The sequence below is a fragment of the Salvelinus fontinalis genome, unplaced genomic scaffold (genome assembly GCF_029448725.1).
Source record: "Salvelinus fontinalis isolate EN_2023a unplaced genomic scaffold, ASM2944872v1 scaffold_0162, whole genome shotgun sequence".
In the NCBI taxonomy this organism is placed as follows: domain Eukaryota; kingdom Metazoa; phylum Chordata; class Actinopteri; order Salmoniformes; family Salmonidae; genus Salvelinus; species Salvelinus fontinalis.
Window position 1 is genome coordinate 96012 of NW_026600371.1, and position 8173 is coordinate 104184.

The 8173-nt window shown below is 41.4% G+C and overlaps 1 long non-coding RNA gene across 1 annotated transcript; it reads right to left on the reverse strand.

Annotated features, from left to right (window-relative positions):
- Nucleotides 1-1130: 1130 nt before the first annotated feature.
- Nucleotides 1131-1791, reverse strand: LOC129843771 (uncharacterized). The gene is made up of 3 exons (XR_008757886.1): nt 1704-1791; nt 1389-1528; nt 1131-1295 (listed from the first exon to the last, which is right to left on the reverse strand). It is a non-coding gene; the product is annotated as an uncharacterized LOC129843771 (long non-coding RNA).
- Between the last annotated feature and the right edge of the window lie 6382 nt (nt 1792-8173).

The window sequence follows — 8173 nt, forward strand, 5'->3', positions numbered from 1 at the left end:
CAGTGATCAACGTTGTCACATAGGTGTTTATGTCTTCTCCGTTGGCCATCCGCTCCTCTGGTTCTGGATCATCTGCTTGAGCATTGGGTTTGATTGTGTTTCCCCCACGGAGTCTGCAGGCAGGTTCATTGCTAGGATTGGCCGCTCGAGAGACGCACTTCAACACATCGTAAGCGATTCTGGCACTCAGAGCCCTTTGTGCCACTGGTGTAGACCCTGGAAGCGTCAGTTTGACCTCATCCCTGATTGACTCCGCCAGCTGCTTCCTGACAAGCTTGGAGCCTAAGTGGTCGAGGATGACAGATTTCAGCTGAGCTCTGTCTGGGATGCTTTGTCCCTTGATGGCTTTGAAGATCCTAAAAACAGGTTCTTGGAAACCCTTCAGCGGTGCCAGACCATCCAGGCTTGGTCTCCTCTGGCGTGGTGCAAGGCTTGGTCTCCTCTGGAGTGGTGGAGGGCTTGGTCTCCTCTGTAGCATGGCTGGCTTTTCCTTAGATTTCCCTATTAATAACACACACACATTTTAAACATTTGATTTAATTTAGCATCCACTGGCTATGAACATACTCTGAAAGATATTTCGTAATGAAATTATGGTTCTTTAGTAAGGAATTGTTCTTACCTGACAGAGAAACTGTTTTCTTTACAGTTTTGGAGTGAGCAGGTTTGAGAGCAGGCTGAGCAGATGCTATAATAGATTTTTTTTATTTAAAAAAAATACAAAATACGATATGATATACAGCACAACACATTCAACTGCTCCTTGTAGGTTGCATTTGGCATAGTCATTTAAACATTGCTTAACTGTGTGATGAATTCAAATGAAATCTTACCTGGTTTTTCAAATATTTCTTCCAGCAGTTTATTTGGTTTGATAGAGGCCTCTCTCAACCTCTCAAATTCCTGGAGGTTTTTAAACTCCTCTTCCATTATCCTCAACTGAATAGCCTGTTTTTGCTCCAGAATGCACATTTTCTGTGAAGAACATTGAGTCCAAAAATAGCAACTTAGCATCCACAAAAGTTGAGGTAAAATTATTTCTTAATTTTCATGATTTATTCAAACTTGAAAATAATTGTGGGTAGTTTTGTGAAGTATGATGAAAGTGTGACATTTGTACCTTTCTAATGCGCTTTTCTTTGGCCTCTTTCATATACTTGGCCTTGTTCAAATCGTGCCTCACATCCTTTTCAATGAGTTTCAGCCTGGATCGCTCCTTAGAAACCCAATCCTCTTTAAACTCTCTCTCTTGGTCATACAACGCAGTTTGCAGGCCATATTTCTGTCCCCTGTCCCTATCAATACATTAAACAGATGAGTCATGACATTGCCAACACAGAGTAGGCCTATATAACTCTACTTTATTACCTCATGCACTTCTTGCCTACCTGGAACCAATGGTTGACTGCAGATGCTTCAGGTTCTGTGCTCCTTTATTCAGTAAGTACTCTATCATATCTTCCAGGGTAACGTCCTTAGGTATATGGCCTTCCTCTTGCAACTGAACCATTCTCAGTATCTGTTCCTTCTTAAATAGGATAAATACAATTTTTGTACATTTTAAACACTTATCTACCTAATAAAATACATGTTACATTGTTTTTAGAGTGATGAATGATCATTTCACATTTTCTCGTGAAAATAACATGTGTGATCTTCACAGAAGTTCACATTTTAAGAACGCAGTCATACTGCCCACATACCAACTTTTTGCTGTACGTTTTATGATGGTCAGTCTTGACCGTATCCAGGTAATGTTTGTATGTGTTATACTCCTTTAATGAGCATACAGCCTTGAGAAGAGAGAGAATCAAAATGTTTCCTGCTATAATACTCCTGGAGTTAACTATCGGTAAAGCTTACAGTCTTCTACTACACTGTTCAGAAACAAAAATATTAACTTCAAACTTACGTTGTCCTCTTTAGTGATGAAGTTTCGCTTCTTTAACTTCTCATGCATTTCCTTCTGATGGTAGTATTCACTGAGGTTTGGGTCATGCAAACTGTTGTACGTCGGCCTCATAATGTGACAGTTTGGGTCACTGAGGTTGAAATCAGATGTAGGCTGATACAACTGAAGGAACAAGGATATAAACAAAAAAAATAAACATTCTACTGGATCCTTCTATTCTACTGGACCCTTCTTCCATTCTAAAGCACCATTCTACTGGACCCTTCTTCTATTCTACTGCACCATTCTACTGGACCCTTCCTCTATTCTACTGCACCATTCTACTGGACCCTTCTTCTATTCTACTGCACCATTCTATTGTGTGGATGTTCTTTTAAAAAATGTTATACTGTATCCCGTTAAATATATGTTCTGCTTACCTTTTTACCCAGGCTGGCTCTATGAAATTTAAAGGCGACCCCAGGTAGGACCGGAAGCTTTGTCATGGCAGGCAATCTGCTGCTCACTGACGGCTTTGTTTCTATCATGATCTGAGGAGGCTTCCCTTTCAGTGGACGTGTTTGCTTCTCTGGTCGCGAGGGTATCTGACACAGGGGCTTTGATGTCTTCTCCTGAAAACAGCAACATAGCAATAATGTATTTCTTACAAATTCACTTGTGATAGTTCATCCGACCATTATGACATGGCGGCGAGGCTGATATGTCATCATAGGTTGACGCCCAATGAACTACTGTTGCTATAGCCTGAGTGCCAGTCTATTTGTTTTTTATATCAACTCCCTGCCACTCACTGTCATGCCAAATATGATTTTTGGCTCAGCTATAAGAGCAATGAAGTTGACAAGAGCACAAACAGATCTGGGCCCAGGCTACTGTTGCCACAGAGATTCTAATTATGTGACCTGTGTCTGACCAGTAGCGGTGCATGTGTAAAATCACTGGGGAAGCTGTGGGAGTAAATGGTACATATAGGGACAGATATACATTTGTACATCAGACCACAGGAGGAGAAGGCGACACATAGGCGCATAGGACAGCTGGACACACTAATGTTAGAGGGACACATAGTCTGCTGATCCTAATAAGGGCAAACATACCAAAGAGCACACCAAGCTAAACATAAGTACGAAGGCCAAAGACATAGGCCCATAGGATAGATGGACATATATTATTTTTAGGACAAGAAGAGGTCCTGCCACCATTATAACCTAACTGAAAGCAGATATGGGCCTTATTGGGCGTGAACAAGCAGGAAGCTTAAACTGAAAGATAATGGTGGCAGATGGACCAAGGGAAGGAACTTCATTTGCATGTGGGATGGACTCATTTGATGTATGTGTATAAGAACAGAGCCAGTGCTTATGGAAGTTGGTCTTTTCCGCGGACTGACACGGCGTTTGATATTTTGTATTAAAATCCTTTATTGAATTCACAAGTTCTTGTAAGTGTTATAATTTGTAATACGATTTTCCACGACAAAGCCAAGACAGTAAAAAAGCCATATTACAACTTATGTTGTGATATTTGCTCTTTATACAACGGCTGGATCTATTCCTGAATGCTGATTGGTTTAAAGCTAATTCCAGCCAGTGTCTATTCCACAAATTACCACCGGCTAAATCTATGATGTTAAAATGCCTATTTACTCTGTTCCATCTGACTGCATAATCCACTGTCTCGTCAGTCCAGGCAGGGAAGTTAAAACTTGATCTCCACTGTAAAAAGCATCTAGACATTATTTAACAATTATTTTATAGTAACAGAGAGTTTTCAACAGCAGAGATTTGTATAAACCCTGCTGTCTGTCTCTCCGACATTTGCAACATTGTTTCAATATTCAAATTTAATCTCCAACTGTCCCATAGTAATGAACGTGTAGGGGTCGGGTTTTGGGACGAGAGAGAGAGGCAGACAGCATTTCTCAGCCAGTCAAAATCACGAATCGGCTGGCATGATTTTTATGGAAATATACAAAGAAATGTCAAGTGAAAAGAGGTAAAATGAAACTAAGTGCGGGTAGTTTGCAGTCTTTCCAGCTTCAGTTTGAAGTTATTGTGTTAGCTGTGTTGTTGGCTAGCTCCTCTGAACAACAGTGTCCTAAGAACAGAACAGATGGCGCCGACAGATATGGCAGCTCTGCTTCTAGCTCCTAAGCAACTTTGCAGTATTTTTTGTGTGTGTGTTATTTGTTACATTATTAGCCCAGAAAATGTTTTGTGTTATTAGATGCAGCCGGAAAGAACTTTTGGATATCAGAACGGCGGTACCTCACTTTTCGGAATTGGATCCTTTGTTCATACCCCCCAGGGCAATTTAACTTATTCCAGAGGCTGCTCCAAAACACTGCCGGCGGAGAAGAGGTATTTGGAGTGGACTTCTAGTCCGACTGTGGAGGCGTGCACACCATCCACCGCTTCAGAGTATATTACTTGCTAATGTTCAGTCTCTGGATAATAAAGTAGACGAGCTCAGGGCGAGGATCTCCTTCCAGAGAGACATCAGGCATTGTGACATACTCTGTTTTACGGAAACATGGCTTTCTCGGGATATACTGTCCCCGTCCATACAGCCATCTGGGTTCTCAGTACATCGCGCAGACAGGAATAAAGAACTCTCCGGGAAGAAGAAAGGCGGGGATGTATGTTTCATGATTAACCACTCATGGTGTGATTGATATAACATACAGAAACTCAAGTCCTTTGGTTCACCCGACCTAGAATACCTCACAATGAAATGCTGACCATATTACCTCCCAAGAGAATTTTCTTTGGTTATAGTCACAGCCGTGTATATTCCCCCTCAAGCCGATACTACGATGGCCCTGAAAGAACTACACTTGACTTTATTCAAACCGGAAACCACAGATCCTGAGGCCGCATTTATTGTAACTGTGGATTTTAACAAAGCAAATGAGGAAAACGTTACTGAAGTTCTACCAACACATTGACTGTGATCAATATTCCTCCCCAAGCAGATACCACGCCAGCCCTCAAAGGACAACACTGGACTTTATGCAAACTGGAAACCACATATCCTAAGGCCGCATTTATTGTAGCTGGGGATTTTAACAAAGCAAATTTGAGGAAAACGCTATCAAAGTTCTACCAATATATTGACTGTAGTACTCGCGCTGGTAAAACATTGGACCACTGCTACTCAACTTTTCGAAATGCCTAGAAGGCCCTCCCCTGCCCTTCCTTCGGCAAATCTGATCACGACTCCATTTTGCTCCTCCCTTCCTATAGGCAGAAACTCAAACAGGAAGTATCCGTGCTAAGGTCTATTCAATGCTGTTCTGACCAATCGGAATCCATGCTTCAAGATTCAAACCCACGCTTTTAGTTTGTTTTCATAGGCTACCTAGCTAAAATTTGTGCTGTCCTAACTTCCTCGCATTTGGCAACAATGAACCAATTATGTTAGCTAGCTAGTTAATGTAAGTCTACTAGGCTACATATTGAACTTCAATCGTCTCAGGCCAGTGGCCTGAATTTATGGTTAGATCAGAATTGCCGTTATAATCATTGGCCTGTACAGAGAATTAAGTCAAAACCTCAAGTCCAAATCCCTATCTCCATCACCTCAAGTCCAAATCCCCATCTCCATCCATACCTCAGGAAAGGGCCGATTTAGCAAACTAGCTACTGCAAGACATCAACACAAGAAGACTAGAAATCAACACCTTTTTCTGACAATGATGACGTTTTGCTCAGGATGTGATTTGATTGGTGTGAAGCCAAATCGACCTCCCTTGGGGGGTATTTTGCTGCACCAGGACAACCCACAGTTGAGCTCAGCTCAATGCTGATTGGCCAAAAAAATCAAAAAAGCAATCAGATTTAGCGACTTGCGAATTTACGGATAATTATGATAACACAGAGACAAAAGAGAAATTATTTTATATTTTTATTGGACAAATATTTGGGCTTCCCTGGCTTCCCTTGGCATCTATGAATACACGCCACTGTGTCTGAGTTTGAACTGGAGTCATCTGCATGCCACAAGACTGTGTTAGCCCACTGCTGAGCGAATGCCTAGGCTCTAGCTCAAGTATTAGGCAAGGTTATTCTGTTCACGGAACCACCGCTACACTTCACCCCTCCCCTGACTTCCTCTCACAACACCCCAGTAGCTGATAGACATCAACTGTGCGATCAAGGTCCAATGGCACCAATGAGACTGACTGTGATTGAACCCAGATCATATCCACACCACAAGACTGAGGGGATTAGTTTATGTGGCCCGGGTTACCTCGGTGGGAGGAGTTTGAACTGGGTGAAAAGTGATTGCATTCGTTTTGGAACCGCACCGCCTCCCGGGGGTGAGCCAGGTGCCCCGCTCTGGCCGAAGGCGAAGTCGGCTTAAAACAAAAGTGACGTAATTATTAAGCTCATGGAGTGATGAGTAGGATTATGTGTTTTCACATGCAAAAGTGATTGCTTTGATAAAAACGCTTTATCTGCCTTCCCAATGAAAACTAGTTTGAAAATTCAAACATCTATTTAATGCAAAAGAGATGTGTTTCTGGAAGATGCACCATGCTGCCTTGTTGACAACATGACCGACTGGTGCAGATTACTGTTTTATTGAGAAGGGTGCTCCTTCCTCCCTGCTTTCACCCAATGATGTGACTGGCCATTGCCTGGTTCAATCCGGGCCAGCGTAATAGAACTCTCTCACTGTGTGTGTTGGCCAGATGGTTGTTGCCAGGGGTCAGATCCATAGGATGTCCCAAGGATACCGCCTAGCATCAACCATGAGACTGACTGGGTTTGAACCGAGGTCAATCTGCATGTCACAAGACTGTGTTAGCCCACTGAGCTTAAATCTAGGCATTAGCTCAGACAGATAACACACATTTCAGGCAAGGTTACTCATCACACAAGAATAGTTCACTTTGTAGTCCTTTGTAGCTCAGTTCAGAGCATGGGACTTGTAAACTTTGATGACAATTAGGCTTGATTCACATAGTTCTACTGTTAATGTTCAGACTTCATATTATTGGAGTACACAATCTCTATTTTACCTTTTCAATTACACAATACTTAGGCTAGACAATTGTTTACAAGTTTAGCAAAATGCAAAGGTGAAAGCAAAAGTGTTTACCTGACAGCTTTTTAAAACGTCGTTCTCCATTGCACAGCATGACAGGAAAGAGCAAAATGCCTCTGAACATGATTATTTGTCAATGCATATGCATCATAATGTAGTGAGAATACTGTACCGTCTGTGACGCAACGCATTGCCATATCCGAAATTCCATTGATTATACCGCATGTATTGGAGTCACATTGTTTAATTTTTCCCTTCTAAATCTGTTGGATAAAAAAGTAAGGGTCAATGTATATAATGAACGATTTAGGCCTATCAATAAAGATATTTTACATGAAAAACTAGGCTATACATTTCATTGTGTCAAAGCAAATTACTAAAGTTACACCGAATTTACACACAAAAACAAAAAAAGATTTATGATAGCAATGTACCAACTCAAAGCGGTTGGGATTTTACTGAAGAAGCAGACGGGTCGATTTCTGATGGATGAAACAGATTCCGCATTTAATTATCCAAGTCGTAACGGGCATTCCGAGTGTTTTCGGTGACTGGTATCATTTAATTTTGCTCCCAACGGGCTTTTCGTTCAGTAGTTCTTAGGAATTGACCTAAAACCATGATGTCAATATATAATTTAAATCGTAAAAATGTGCCTACCAGATCGTGAAATTTGAGTTCAAATACATTTTTACCTGACCAGATTATTAGATGGCCTGCAAAAACAAATTGAGAAAGAAATGTAATGCACTGAAAAAATGAGCGCGAACTAGACTGAGGCTCCTCACTAGATTGTTCCTGCACTGAGCAATTACCATCTTCAGTGAATATTTTTATAATTTGTCAGCAGATAATCGATGTCTGGATTCTGGGGCTCAAAAAGCAATAACAGTAGGCTATGCAAATCAGGAAGCCAAATTAAGGGCTCTTTCACAGCTGCAATTCGGTTCCCGACGGTCACCAAAAAGAGCCGTTCAAAGAGAGTCGTTCGTTCGCGAATGACCTACCACTACAACAAAGCAAGATGTCTGAAGTTGTGGAGCTCCAGAAACTAAAGGTTGTTAACCCGTTTTAGCTTAGTTTGAAACGTCTAATACCGGTATTATATTTTGGGGAAGTTAAGTATTGTATGTTGTTAGCTATGTTTACTTTGTAAATCATGATCTAGCACGCTGGGAATCTTCGGACACAAAGAGTCGTAGCTAGCTA